The sequence below is a fragment of the Malania oleifera genome, chromosome 8 (genome assembly GCF_029873635.1).
Source record: "Malania oleifera isolate guangnan ecotype guangnan chromosome 8, ASM2987363v1, whole genome shotgun sequence".
Taxonomy (NCBI): domain Eukaryota; kingdom Viridiplantae; phylum Streptophyta; class Magnoliopsida; order Santalales; family Ximeniaceae; genus Malania; species Malania oleifera.
In genome coordinates, this window is record NC_080424.1 from 106,236,207 (window position 1) to 106,253,098 (window position 16,892).

Below are 16,892 nucleotides of genomic sequence, written 5' to 3' on the forward strand. Positions count from 1 at the left end.
TATTTTCACAATACAGTTCCAGTATACATACGATACAAAGCAATACGATCTAGTGTCGTTATACTCTTCGACCTAAGTCGGTCTGTCTGGTGGTATTTCACACCCTTGAGAAAAAGTTGGTCTGTCTGGTGGTATTCACACCCTTCGGCAAAAGTCGGTGCCCCTAGTTACCTGGCATAGCATAAGCCCCCACAGTATTGAACCGGTGTAGATCTGGTGTTCTCACACCCTTAAGTATAAACCGGCCTATCTAGTGGTATTGCACACTCTTCAGAAAAAGCCAGACATCTAAGCCTACGGTATGATTCCGACTCGGTTCAATATCTCAGCCTACGGCGTTTTAATCCAACCCACTTTGATATATCCTCTATAGTATTATCCCGACTCGACATTTTCAAAAAACCTTGAACAATTTGGAACTCACGTTCCTATATCTCATTTCAACAATTCACAGCCTACGGTAGTTAACCGGTACGCTTTCCCACAAAACACATCATTCAATTCATCATCTCATTCCACACTTATTTAGGTAAACAAATAATCTCATAACAATAATTTGAAAATACAATTTAACATAAACAAAGGTACTTTATACAAATATATAATTTTCTAATAGAAACAGAGATGATACCTGAAACCCCAATTTTCCCAAAAACTGTAAACCTGAAAATCCCGGATTTTCACCCGATAGATTTTTCCAAATGAGTAACCAAAACATCCGTATAATCATAAACCATAATTTTACCGATTCATATTACAAAATAACTAATATAAACATACTTCCTTTATCTTATCCCAAAAATCGGAACACGAAACTAATCAGTCCAAAACAACGACACAGGATCCCCAAAACCTAAAAATCGAAAAACAATACTTCAATATAATCCCAACCACTACAGATCTACCGAACCAAAACTAAAATAAAAGCCTTACATTGATTTTGGAACAAAACCCAAAAATTCTCAAAATGAAGATCCGAACCGCTATAACTGTAGAGATTCCTCCCCTAATCCATGTAGTAACGTCGGATCGTCAATTTGGGTAATCGATAGCCCAAAATCTCAAAGAGAGAGAGAGAAAGAAGATTTTGGTTTCTTCTCCATTAAGTAATGAAATAGATATTTACAACTTAGTTGACCGACTTGGCTCATTGATGAGACGGCGTCCTCGTCGACGAGCATAAGAAGGGAGTTTGTCGACGACAGAGTTAGACTCGTTGACGAGCCTGAGATTTCAAAATTTCAAAATCTCTCGGCATCATCTCATCGGCAAACCTCTGAATTTCGTCGCCGAGCTATAGAAGGGACTTCGTCGACGAGAGAAGGAGCCTCATCGATGAGCCATACTATTTTCCCCTTTTTAATTTCCTTCCCCTTTCTTATTTATTTAATCAAAAATTCTCAGGTCGGGTTCTTACATTCGTCGTACCTGTCACACCCCGAACCCCGAAATGGGACCCAGGGGTGAAAATGTAACCTAATATGTCCCTGTATCATACAAATCATCCACAAATACAGTACCAAGGGTGAAGGTCCGACCCCGTGGGGTTTCCAAGCACCTAAAACACATCCAAACACAATCATATATGCAGTGGAAAAGGTCAATCTATAAATATATACAGTACCATACCAGATTCTATACAAGAGTAGAATACAGACTCTATAAAAAACGTACAAACAGGTGCCCAAATACATTTCAAAATGGCAACTCACCAAAATACAGTCCTAGCACTTACTCAAGCATTAACCGCAGTACATCGGCCACTACGCTCCTTATACCAGGATGCTAGTTCTGGTTACTCGAAGGACCTGTAAAAATGTACGTACAGCAGGGGTGAGACACCTCTCAGTAAAGAAGAACACAAGTTATATCGATGTGTGGCATTTGAGTGTTATCATGATGCAATATACACGCAGTTAAATGCAATCTAGTACTAATTTTATACAATGCATACACGCATACACACACATGATCAGCAAACCCAGTGTCGTCACAGCCTTCGGCCCAAAGCTGGCCCGCGACATATGGCGTTGGCCCGTAGCCAACTCGCGAACACAGCGCTACCGGCACATGGCTAGTCCCCGACTCCCATGGCATCGTACCAGCGCTAACTGGTGGATCCACACCCTTCGGCCTGATCTACAAGTACAGGCTCACGCCCTCAGATATAGAGCCAGACACTCTTACCTACGTGGCAAGCAAAAAACACACGCCCTCGGATATAGAGCCGGACACTCTCAGTACCTGGAACAATTCAGATATCCGTTCCTATTAGCATTTCAACTATCACACACACATGCATGCTCATATAACCAAACAAATCACACTCATTTGGTAATCTAAATCATGGTTTTTCAAAAAAATACAGTTTAAACAAGTCAAGGCACGATCATCCCAATAACACAGTATAAATCAACATATAAGCTCGATTTTCAACAAAAGCAGGGATGCAGCATGTCGCCCCTTTTTTCCCAAAAATGTAATAATGAAAAACCCATAGTTTTTCTCGTTAGATCCCCTCAAATGAGTAGCCAAAACACACACAGGACCGTGAACCACAGTTCTACCTAGTCCGATTTCAAAAATAACCAATATAAACACGGTTCCCCTTACCTTTTCCCCGAATAGCAAATCCTGAACTCCAAGGCCCCTAAACAGTGAACTGAGTTCCAAAACCTACAAATCACAGTACAGAATATACTCACTAGACAGTTTCCTACAAAACTATCGGATTAGAATTGAAAACCGAGCCTTACCACGATTTTACGCCAAAACTTGAAAATCTCCAAAACGGGATTCTGATCCGTAGAACTTGTAGAGAATCCTTCCACGATTCTTGTGGTAACTTCAGATTCACGATTCCAGCAACGATCAGTGAAGAAATCCATAGAGAGAGAGAGAGTAGGGATAGTTCTAAAGAGAGAGGGAGAGATATTTGAAGTTTCTTATTGAAGAAGTAATGAAATTTCTATTTATAGCACCTTTGACCCGGACAAACTCGTCGACGAAATGGTGCCCTTGTCGACGAGGCCCTATAGTCTTCTCGTCGACGAGACGGTGGATTCGTCGATGAATCCTGATATCCCCGATTTCCCGAAACTCCTCGGCTTCTCCTCATTGACGAGCCTCTGAATTTCGTTGACGAGAAGGACGAAGACTTCGTCGATGAAATCTAGCTTCGTCAACGAGGCTTGCTCTTTTACCAAAATGCCCCTCTCTTTAAATATTTAAAAACCATTATCAAGAGTCGGGTTCTTACAGAGCATATGGATGCATTGCATATGGCAGTGGTGGACATAAAGTAAATTGCTCCTTGTCAGAAGCATTCAAATCAATCATATATATATATATATATATATATATATATATATATATATATATATATATATATATATATATAAACTAAATTGAATTGCTCCTTGTTAGAAGCATTCAAATCAATAGGAAAGAAGGAAAAGACAAGAGAGTTAATAATAATTTTATATATATATATATATATATATAATACTACTTTTTATTTTATTTACTTAATCAGATGATTAATTAATTAATTAATTAATAATAATAATAATTCAATTTTTTTCGGATTATTACATCCTCCCCTTTTTATAATAATTTCGTCCTAGAAATTTGCTAACTTAATGGAAATCAATTGAATTATTTAAATAAGTACCTGATTTAGTGTTAATCCTTGTTAAACAGATAAGAGTACTTATGACGTATTTTTTCTTCTAATTTTCACGAGACTTCCTCAATTGCATGATTGCGCCAGAGTACTTTTACAAATGGAATCTTCTTGGTGCGTAACTCCTGATCTTTTTTGTCTAAAATCTAAACTGAAACTTTTTCATATGATAGGGTATCGTTGACTTCCAAAGACTCATAGCTTATCATATGAGAAGGGTCTATAGCGTACTTTTTCATTGTTGAAATGTGGAATACATTATGGATTTTGGATAATGTTGGAGGTAAGGCTATTTCTGTAAGCGACTGGACCAATCCTCTCCAGTATCTCAAATAGCCCAATATACCTGGGGCTTAGGTTACCTTTCTTTCCAAATCTCATGATTCCTTTAATTGTAGCAATCCTCAGAAATATATTATCCCCTACATCAAATTCTAACTCTTATTGACGGGTATCAGCGTAACTCTTTTGTCGACCCTGAGCTGTTTTTATTCTATCCTAGATGAGTTTAATCTTCTCAGAGGTTTGTTGTATAATCTCTAGTCCCAACAATCATCATCACCAACCTGATCCTAATATAATGGAGATCGACACCTTTGGCCATAAAACGCTTTATACGGTGCCATCTCTATGCTAGCCTGATAATTGTTATTGTAGGAAAACTTAACCAATGGCAAATATTGAATCCAACTTCCTTTGAAATCCAGCAGACATGCCTACAACATATTCTCCATTATTTGAATTATCTTCTCTAATTGTCTATCAGTCTGGAGATGGAATGTTGTGCTAAAGGTGAGTTTAGATCCCAAGGCTTTTTGCAAACTTTTCCAAAACTGGGATGTGAACTGTCGGTCCCAATCAAATATGATGGACACTGGTACGTCGTGTAGTCTAACTAGTTTCTGAACATACAACTCTACAAGTTTATTCATAGAGTAGCTAACTTTGATTGGAATAAAATTGACAGTTTTTGTTAAACGGTTAACAACTACCCAAATAGAGTTTTGCCCATAAAGTGCTGGTAATAACCCTATTACAAAATCCATAGAGATGTGTTCTCATTTCCACTTAGGAATGTGAAGTGGTTGCAATAGCCCTGCTGGTCTCTAATGTTCAACCTTCACTTGCTAACACGTAAGGCACTGTTCTACAAATCGGATAATTTCTCTTTTCATGTTGGTCCACCAGAAAGATTCTCATAAGTCCTGATACATCTTAGTGCTTCTTGGATGCACTGTATAGAGAGAGTGATAAGCTTCTTCCAGAATTGTTCTTTTAATCTCTCCATCATTGGGTACACATAATTTGTTTTGGAACCTCAAAACCCCATAATCTGAGACGTTAAAGTTTGCCCTTAGTCCACTCTGTACCTTACCCATAATCTTCACCAACTCTATGTCATTCATCTGTGCAGCCTTGATCTTTTCTAGCAAAGTCAGTTGTATTACCAGATTAGTAATGAGAGCCTGATGATTTCCCTCCACTATTTCCACATGAAATATTTCCAGATCCATCATGATTTGATGTTGAATCACTATTGCTGAATCTAATGCATTCAATGACTTCTGACTTAACGCATCTGCTACCACGTTGGCTTTTCCCGAGTGATAGTTGATGGTACAATCATAGTCCTTGATCAGTTCTAGCCATTTTCTCTATCTCATGTTTAGTTCTTTTTGCGTGAAGAAGTACTTGAAACTTTTATAGTCTGTGAAAATCTCGCACCTTTCACCATATAGATAGTGTCTCTAGATCTTTAGTCGGAATACCACAACTGTCAGTTCCAAATCATGCATGGGATAATTCTTCTCATACTCCTTGAGTTTTCAAGAAGCATATAAAATGACATTCCTCAATTGTATTAATACGCACCCAAGTCCTTTCTAAGATGCATCTTTGTAAATCACAAAACCACCTTCTCCTAAAGGAATTGTTCATACCAGGGCAGTGATGATCTATTGCTTTAATTCTTGAAAGTTGTGCTCACATTCATCAGTCCACCCATACTTCATATTTTTTCTTGTCAATCCCGATAGAGGACCTGATAATTTAGAAAACCCTTCTACAAATTGGCGATAGTATCTGGTAAGGCCTAAGAAACTCAGAATCTCGTGAATATTTTTTGGTCTCACCCAATCCACTACTGCATCTATTTTACTTGGGTCCACAGAAATACCATCTCTGGATATCACATGTCCTAAGAATGCAACTCTTTCTAATCAGAACTCACATTTCTTAAGTTTGGCATAGAGCTTCTTTTCTCTTGGCAGTACTTGGAGTACTAGCCTCAAATGGTTCTCATGTTCCTCAAGATGTATCGGGACTTATGAGAATCTTTATGGTGGAACAACATAAAGAGAGAAATTTCCCAATTCATAAAATAGATGTGTCAGCAAGTGAATGTTGAATATCAAAGACCAGCAGGGTCATTACAACCACTTCACATTCCTAAGTGGAAATGGGAACATATCTCTATAGATTTTGTAACAAGGTTACCACCAGCACTCTATGGGCAAAACGTCATTTGGGTAGTTGTTGATCGTTTAACAAAAACTACCCATTTTATTCCAATTAAAGTTAACTACTCTATGAATAAACTTTCAAAGTTGTATGTTCAGGAGATAGATAGACTACACGACGTACCAATGTCCATTATATCGGATCGGGACCCACAGTTCACATCCCATTTTTGGAAAAGTTTCAAGAAAGCTTTGGGCCATTTGAGATACTAAAGAGGATTGGTCCAGTCGCTTACAAAATAGTATTACCTCCAACATTATCCAAAATTCATGATGTATTACACATTTCAATTATGAAAAAGTACATTCCAGATGTCACGACCTGCTTAATTTTCCCATATATTTTTTTTTTCATAATATATTATAAAATCAACGTCCCAAATCTTAGCAAATCATAATCAACCTGAACCCGTGGGTACCAAAGATACATCAAAAACACATCACGGAAGCTTATGCAGCAGAAAACATAAATCATAAACACCACATTATATCATACATTAAAATACCAGAGTTACTACAATCACTGTATATATATACACAACACTCAGCCCAAAAAGGTGTCTTAGGGCCATTTCCACAAAAATACATCTGACCCTATCAAAATATTTACCCTTCCGGAAGGGCAAATCTACCGTACTAGATCAGCGGGGCTTTACCCGCTCTCTTATCAGGGGCTCCTAAAATATTTATGAAATTCGGGATGAGACACCTCTCAGTAAGGGAAATAAACTAATACTAGTATGTGGCAATATGAGTATTCGTGTTATACATATACCATACAGAACATGTTTAGTAATTGTTTGTCAAATCTGGGAAAACATATATATCATCAAAACATAGCAGAACATACTGCATTTTCATAAACATATTTCATCTTATATAATAATAATACAAAAAAATTCCTGGTAGGTTAGCTGGTTGTTGTCATGTATTACCCCCACATGACTGGGTTGTGTGGCCTGAAGGCGAGACCTGACAATAGTTGGCCGACCACTGCCAAGTCAAAAGTACAGTCTGTAAGTCTGATGGATATGCCAGACTTGGTCCGTATACTAGGGGCGCTCAAACACTTCTTAAAAACCACATTGACAATCCAATCTCACACCACTCCATACAGCGGCGTTAACACAGATATCATGATCATGGACACAAAGTAACGATACCGTGCAAGTGCTAGCCTAGACCAAGCCAACCAGGTTCTAATATCATATAACATATACTAAAACTGTGATACATGGATATTTCATATCATTAATTATCAAATCAATCATGTCATTTTGCATATATACGTATATCTTGAAAATCATCGGCTTGTACGCCGATATTACACATTTTATCATAGCTCGTCCCATACGTCGGTAAATCATATCATAGTACAACCCGTATGCCGGCAAATCATTTCCATAGCTCAGCCCGTACGCCAAAAAATCATACATATAACATAGTTTATACGCTGGCAAATCATATCCATGGCACAACCCGTACGCTGGCAAATCATACATATAGCTCGGCTCGTACGCCGACAAACATATATAAAAATCTGGGCCTGTACGTCGGCTTTCCATTATAAAAATTCGTATCATAATCACATTTCCAAAAAATAGTATTTCATAACAATTTCTACTCATGCCACACTGAACAGGTTTTTCATATATTCAACATACTATTATTTTCAAAAGTGTTTTCTCAAATATAAATCATATATATGAACATATTTACTTTCCTGAAATCAAATGCTATATATACATACATTTTCTTAAAAAGAACTAGCTTAATTTATCCCTTTATTTGATTCTTGAAAAGCCCCTAAGAAAATTTACCTCGCATCCGCAGGGTTCCATACTCAACACCCTAAAAACGAAATTTTCTAAAACTAAAGTTCAGTATTTCTACGCGCATATCACTTCCTACAACTGTCCGTTAACCAAATACTGAGTAGAAAGTCTTACCCTGGATTTAGGATGGTTTCCAACTCAGCCCCACCGACGATCCGCTCCGACAGACTTGCAGAGAACTTTCCCAGGAGCGTCGTGGTGGCTTCAGATCGTCGAACCGGCAAAAATCCGTCCCGAAATCAAAGAGAGAAGCAGGAGGGACCAAAGGGTAGGAGAGAGAGAGGTGTTGCGCAAGAAATTTTGGCCAAAAATAAGTTTTAGGCCTATTTAAACTATGGCCTTCGTCAACGAGTGTCAAGGACCGACTATTTTCACACCGTTGTGAAGGGCCGTGCGGCACTAGCTAAAGCACTCTTGCTTAACTAGCCAGCCTATCGTTTGCCAACATTCATCCGTGAAACACTTTCATTAACATTCATTCAGATAGTAGCGGAAATAGTAATCAATTCATGAAAGACGTGGCAAGCAAGCAGTAAACATTGAAGCAAACGTAATTCATTAACAAATCCTCAGTTGACATGTTGTACTTAGCGAGGGAGGCAAGTAGGCTAAGCACATTGACAATTGCTAGTGAGTTTTACAATGACTGATGAACACTCACCCTCCCCTAAAGAAGTTTTTATATAATTATCATCCTGGCACTAGGAAACATCAAAGTGACCGAGGAGTCATACTGCCTTATTTGGCTTATAAAGACTCTACTAGCAGAAAATAACCCTACACTAGTATTTACATGATGGAAACCCATCCTAAGCACACGAGATAAGCGGTCACAGGTAAGCATAATGCCCTGAACAAGCTTAGATCGTGGCATTCTCCCCCACTTATGCGGTCGACGTCCTCATAGAATTTTGGCGATAAGTACACTTCGAATTTGTCCACGAACGGTTTAATATATTCCGCAGAAATCCAACTGATTTCTTTGTCATCAAGGCACTTCCACTTCACTAGGAACTTCTGCCGCTTCTTCCTTGAGGATATGAAATTTCTATCAACAAGGATCTCTTCAACTTCATGTCTGTCAAGTTGCACTGTCTTCAACTCTGCGCTATTTGACTGACTTCTGCTCAAGTCGTTGGTGTTGGCGTTGAATGGCTTGAGGTAGCTGACATGAAACTATGGTCTTCTCCCCTTATCTGCCCACTTCTTCATCTGCTTAGAAGCTTTCTCTAGATAGGCTTGGGCAAACTCTGCATTCTGTCTCCTTTCACTAGTGAAGGTGTACGCCCTGGGACTCTTTTGTCTGTACGGCTCGCCCACTGTGTGAGGTACCAACGGCAGTTAGCCTGTAACAAGCTCAAAAAGGCTCTTGTTGGTTGTTGAGCGCCTTTAGGCATTGCCACATAACCGAGCCACATCAAGTAGTTGCACGCCATTCTTCTAGTTGTCATTGACAAAATGGCACAAGTACTCATCTAGCAGCTCTCTGAATCTCTTCATTTGTCCGTCTGTTTGTCAGTGATAACTCAAAGAGATGTCAAGATGTGACCTGAATATCCTGAAAAACTCTGTCAAGAAGTTGTTAGTGAACATTAAATCTTGGTCACAAATAATAACCTGGGGAACACCCCAACGTTTCACAATAGTTACAAGGAACAATTGTGTCATCTCCTCTACCAAACAGTACTTTGGTGCGGCCATAAAAGTACCATACTTCTTTTGCTCCCCCTTGTCTTGTTGGCCAGTGAGACAAGTTTTGATACAATCAACCACATCATCCCGCGTGTGCGGCCAATAATACCTCCCAGTAGTCCTATCGTTGGAGTCATTCTCCGCGAATACCCCTCAACGAACTTCTTGCAGTATCTAGTAAGGCCAAGAAAGGAACGCAACTCCTTCACTATCGTGGGGATCTTCCATTCTTGAATCATCCTTACCTTCTCCATACCCCTCCGGATACGACCTTGTTCAACCACTTGACCAAGGAATTTGTTGCTCCGCCGAGCGAAAGAGAAATTATCCTTCTTCACATCCAGACTGTTTCCCTTCAGCCTGTCGAACACCTTCCGTAGATGCTATTCATGTTTCCTCTGAAACAACACCGATGCTCCCAACGGCATTTTGGAAGGGCGAACACATCCCGCTTCAAATTCATCAAGCTGTTTCTCCAACTCTTCTATTTCTCGAGGTGCAATCCGACATGGCTTTTTAGTAGGTGGTTTCACTCCTGATAACAACTTGATCTCATCCTCCACAGTCCGTCGTGAAGGCAAATTGTGAGGCGGCTTATCCAGCAACACCTCCTTATACTCATTGAACACCGCTTGGATGGTTGTAGGTACCAGCTCTTTGCCTAATTCTTTATCTACCAACATCGTGGCTAGATATGTCTGCTCTCCCTTCCTCAAACCTTTCTTGAGTTGCATGGTTGAAAGGAACTTCCCATCGTCTCCTCTCGTTGCAACAGCTTGCACCATGCACGGGTGATCTCCCATTAGACATAGGGAACCAGCAGAAGGCATCAGCACTGCCTTCGTTCCCCTTAGGAACTCCATTCCCAAAATGACTGGAAAGTCATCCAATGGCACTACTGTGAAATTCACATGACCTTTCCACTGCCTAAGCTTCACAGTAACTTGCTTGGCTACTCCCAAAGTAGGTTGGGCTACAGAATTAACTGCTTTTATGCATCCTGTATCCTTCTCTAAGGATAAGTTGAGTCTCCAAGATTCTGGTTGTAAAACAAAGTTATGGGTAGCCCTGGTATCCACCATAGCGTGGGTGCTCTTCCCATTGATTCTCAAGTCCACAAACATTAGCCCTCTAGCTCGTGTAACATTGGGGCTTTCACCTACTTTTCCAATACGCTCACCTGCCGCATTGAACCCATCCTCGAGCTCTCATCTTCTTCACCATTGTCTCCCACTTCCTGTTCGAAAATAGAAGCCTGTAAAGCATTACGTGATGCCTTGTGAGGGCACTCAAAAACTCTATAAGGACCTTGACACAAGAAACACTCAAGTTTACCCTTTCCCTTGGGTGTGTTGAACCCTCGAGACAACAAAGCTTCCTTTGAGGTTGATGCTTTATAGTCGGCTCCCCCACTCTAGGTTTGCCTTTCTTGAAAGACATTCCATTGTTTCCCTCTCCGCCAGACCCTTTGGACGAAGTGGTATTCTCCTCAGTGTAGTCAGTCAAGCATTCTGCACCAACTTGAACGGTAGACAAGTCTTGAACTCTTTATCTATGAAGTTCAGTCCTTGCCCACGGTTTCATCCCCTCTAGAAAATAGAACAACTTGTTTTTCTTCGACATATCCCGGATATTCAACATCAAAGCAGAAAATTGTTTTATATATTCCGAGGTCTCTCAACTTTTTCCTTACATTATACTCAACATTTTCAGGAAAGAATTGGGCCTTGAGCTCTCTCTTCAAGTCTGCCCAATTATCAATTACATAGTTTCCATTTTCAATGTCATTGTACTTAGCACGCCACCACAGTTTGGCGACACCCACCAAGTACATGGTTGCAGTATCCACTTTCACCTATTCTGAGATCATCCTCACAGCGCGAAAATACTGTTCCATATCAAACAAGAAGTTCTCTAACTCCTTAGCATCACGGGCACCCCCATACGTCCTGGGTTCAGGTACCTTGGTCTTACTAACTCATGGAGTGTTGGAGTTCCCCATAGCAAGAACCATCAAATTCACCTTTGCATCCAGATCAGCCATTTGTGCCTGCAAAGTTTCAACAGTGTGGTGAAAGTCTTCTGACATTTCACTTGTCAAACATGCTTGATGTTGCTGTGATCCCATCACTTCATCAACAAGTCTCCTCAGTTTGGTCATCTCGTTGGCCATATTTTTGGTTGTCTCTTCAACCTGTGCTTCCAGTGCACTAAGTCTTTCAGCATTGTATGGTACATGGTCAATTACCAAAGCTTCCAAAATCCCACAACGAAGGTAACTGAATTCTTGTAGCAACTAAGCCTTGGCTCTAATACCAAATGTCACCGACTTGGCTCTGATACCAAATGTCACAGTCCGACTATTTTCACACCGTTGTGAAGGGCCGTGTGGCGCTAGCTAAAGCACTCTTGCTTAACTAGCCAGCCTATCATTTACCAACATTCATCCACGAAGCACTTTCATTAACATTCATTCAGATAGCAGCGAAAATAGTAATCAATTCATGAAAGACGTGGCAAGCAAGCAGTAAACATTGAAGCAAGCATAATTCATTAACAAATCGTCCATTGACATGTTGTACTTAGCGAGGGAGGCAAGTAGGCTAAGCACGTTGACAATTGCTAGTGAGTTTTACAATGACTGATAAACACTCACCCTCCCCTAAAGAGGTTTTTATGTAATTATCTTCCTGGCACTAGGAAACATAAAAGTGACCGAGGAGTCATACTGTCTTATTTGGCTTACAAATACTCTACTAGTAGAAAATAACCCTACACTAGTATTTACATGATGGAAACTCATCCTAAGCACACGAGATAAGTAGTCATAGGCAAGCATAATGCCCTGAACAAGCTTAGCTCATGACACCAAATGTCACGGTCTGACTATTTTCACACCATTGTGAAGGGTCGTGCGGCGCTAGCTAAAACACTCTTGCTTAACTAGCCAGCCTATCATTTATCAACATTCATCCACGAAGCACTTTCATTAACATTTCATTCAGATAGCAGCGAAAACAATAATCAATTCATGAAAGTCATGGCAAGCAAGCAGTAAACATTGAAGCAAACATAATTCATTAACAAATCCTCTGTTGACATGTTGTACTTAGCGAAGGAGGCAAGTAGGTTAAGCACGTTGACAATTGCTAGTGAGTTTTACAATGACTTATGAACACTCACCCACCCCTAAAGAGGTTTTTATATAATTATCATCCTAACACTAGGAAACATCAAAGTAACCGAGGCTAACACTGGGAAACATCAAAGTGACCGAGGAGTCATACTGCCTATTTTGGCTTACAAAGACTCTACTAGTAGAAAATAACCCTACACTAGTATTTACATGATGGAAACTCATCCTAAGCACACGAGATAAGTAGTCACAGGCAAGCATAATGCCCACGTCACCTCGTCAACGAGGTCAATACAAAATTCGTCGACGAACTCTCCCCTTCGTCGACGAAATTTAGAAACCCCAAAATCATCCCCTCGGTATTTCCTCGTCGACGAGCCACGTCACTTCGTCGATGAGCCCAATTATATTTTCGTCGACGAACTCCAACCTTCGTCGACGAGCTCCTATTATACCTTCGTCGACGAGTCCCCTGTATTCGTCGACGAGGAGCTGAAAAATACCTCGGGAATTATCTTTTCCAAAATGCAATATCGTCGACGAAGTCAATTGCCTCATTCTGTTCTGGTTTCCATTTCCCTTTCTTTTATTATTTAAATACCATTATTTTTCGGTTCATTACGCCAGACCCTTCTCATGTAATAAGTTATGAGTCATTGGAAGTCAACGATATCTTATCATATGAAGAAGTGTCAATCCAGATTCTAAATAGAAAGGATTACGAGTTACATACCAAAAAGATTTCGTTAGTAAAAGTACTCTGGCGCAATCATTCAATTGAGGAAGTCTCGTAAGAATTAGAAGAAGAAATACATTAGAAGTGCCCTCATCTATTCAACCAGACTTAACACTAAATTAGGTATTCATTTAAATAATTCAATTGATTTTCATTAAGTTTAAATTAGCAAATTTCGAAAACAAAATTATTATAAGATGGGGAAGATGTAATAATCCAAGAAAAAATATTAATTATTATTATTAACTAATTAGGTGATTAAGTAAATAAAATAATAAGCAGTATTATTTATAGATATGTGTACGTAGATAGTTAAGTGATAAGATATATATATATATATAACTCCCTTGTCTTTTCCTTCTTTCCTACTCGTCTTTTCTTTCTTGTCACATAACCCATTGCCCCACCTTTGTCAGATAAGTAATATATATATGTATTGATTTGAATGCTTCTGACAAGAAGCAATTCAATTCAGTTTACTTCATGCCCACCCACAACCATATGCAATTCAATTCAGTTTTCTTCATATCCACCCCCTACCATGTGCAATGCATATGCATACTCCTTCTGCCCGCATTAAATTTTACGTACCCTACTTGCATCCAAAGTAAATTTCATGCATGCACCTTTTCCGCAAGCTCGCGGTTCCTATAAAATTACCAAAATTTAAGGAGAAAAGTGAAGGAAAAAGTGAGGAAAAAAATTTAGTGGTAAATGAAAATTTTTTGTATATCTAAAATTCTTACTTTCTTACTATTTTCAAACTAGGAATTCATTATTTTATTATATTAGAAGAACGAATCAAAATAAGTGGATTAGATTATGTCAGATTTTTCATAAATATATCTGTATTAAATTAAATACGTGAATTTAATTATATGTTTTATTATATATCTACGATAAATTAAAATACGTTGTTTTGATCATATCCATTTTTATTTAAATATATTTAAGTTAAAATTAAAATACGTGAATTTAATCATACAAGTTTTTTATTTAAATAACCCGGAGTATATTTTTGTTATGAAATATTATAAATTTTTTTTAGGTATTTATAAAATTATAAATATGATTAGCATATAAATCATGTGGTATGAGTTTATCTTATTTCATAAATGAGTAAGTATGTGATTTTTACGATGATATATTTATTACATGAAAAATGATGAGATATTATTACGACTTTATATTGAGAAATGATGGGATGTTTATGATACTATTTTTATTGCATAAATTATAATTGTATGTTTTAAAAATCCTGATAACTTGAATGTGATGGATGTTCGGTATCGTAGCTTCAGATGAGTATGAGTGCAACCATACTGTTGTGTAAGTGTTGATGGATAACAGTGGATTTGTCCTTAGTACACACCTGGTCTCGGACCAGGATGTGGTAGGAAAATCTCACTTACAGATATGAAGTTTGATTTACTTTGATCGGCCAATCAACCAAATCCAGTCTTCGGACCACACAACCTGGTCATGGGGGTAAACATGACACCCACAAGTCAAAATGAGCTTTTTATACATATTTATATATTTATGTGATTACGACCATTTATTAGGCCTAAATGATGAGTTGAAGGAAAATACGTATATTTATATATACCAAGATATTGGTTTGGATGACTTGACGTTGTTCCACACGTAGTTAGGTCACACCGTTGGTCCTTTGTACAAGCTTTGAATCACAAGATGAACACAGCAATGAAGTGTAGATGATGATCGTCGTGTGGGTATATGAAGACGCTGGCCGTGTGGTGTTGATGGGGGCCGTGAGAATATTAGATGGAGGAGGGGTTGATGGAGTTGTTGGATAGTTTAGTGGTCTCTCACCACTTGATCTCCGGAGAGAACGCCGTAGCCTCACACTACTCACTCATAAGGAGAGGAACAAGCTTTACAAGCTCAAGCAAAGAGATGCTTCTTCAATATTCAACTTCAACGATGCTTCTTCAATATTCAACTTCAACTTCAACTTTCTTTTTTGTTCTTACAATAAGAAAGCTATTTATAGGCATAGCCTAGGAGACATAGCTTTAAACACTCAACAACTCTCAACAATTTTCAACAACAACTCTCAATAACTTTCAACAACAACTCTCAACAACTTTCAACAACTATTAACCTAACACAATTAATACTTACTAAAAAACAAGGAACTCCAACTCATAAGCACACAAGTCAAGCTTGGTTGTCTTACATTATTACAATTCAAATTTGAAATTTAAACACATTCCAAAAGGAAGGCTAAAATCGTGTGGGACCCATTGGAGCCATGTGGGGGCCACATGGGTTTTGAGTTGGACTTTGCTTCAATACTTCACTTGGGTCTTCAAGCATGATCTTCAAGCACCTAATAATCTTGAAATAACATATCCACAAAAAATATAAATTAACACAATAGCAAAGTCTTCACATAAAAAAGTCTTCCATCAAAGAAGTAGATGATCTTCAATTAATCCCATGTGTTCCTGCAAAATAGATATAAACAATAGTGGACATCTGGAGGTCGTCAACGTGTCACCATGTCAGCAAAGGAGTGGAGATCGGGAGGTCGTCCATGTGTCATCATATCAGTAAAAGGGATACATAAGGCATGTTGATCCCCATCATCAATTGCTTAGGTCGAGCGGTTAACTTAGGCGGTAAGTGCCCTCATAATGCTATGCTCTAGTCTCTTCTAGGTAGGTGATATATTTGGGGTATATTAGTTGCCCACCCGTAGGTTTGAATTTTTGAAGTTGGCTTCCAAAGTTCGAAAGTTGTTCTTGTTTTTTTTTGTTGAGCAGCTCTTCTTAAGGCATTTTGGACTGCTTGTGGCTTAATGAGTCATACTCTTCTTTTTTTTTGTTTCTAGCCTAATGAGTTGTGCTCATATATTGGGTCCTCTTTGGGCCTTACAAGCATTGCTCGTCAGTTAGGCCGATTCTTCTTTACCTAATGAGTTGTGCTCATTTTTTAGACAGTCTTCTGGTCTCACGAGCGTTACTCGTCAATTGGGACGATTCTTCTTTGTCTAATAAGTTATGCTAATTTTTTAGGCAATCTTTTGGCTTCACTAGCGTTGCTTGTCAGTTGGGTCGATTCTTCCTAACCTAATGAGTTGTGATCATTTTTCTAATGAGTTGTGCTCATCTTGTGGCCTATATCTTCAGTAATATTTTGGTAATTTATGATGCTAAGATGGTTGTTCAATTCGATAGGTTCTTGTAGTTTTGATTTCATTGGGGTTAAAGATGTAAGTTCTGGTGTTTTCAATATCAGTTAGGATTCGAAATCGGTTCAA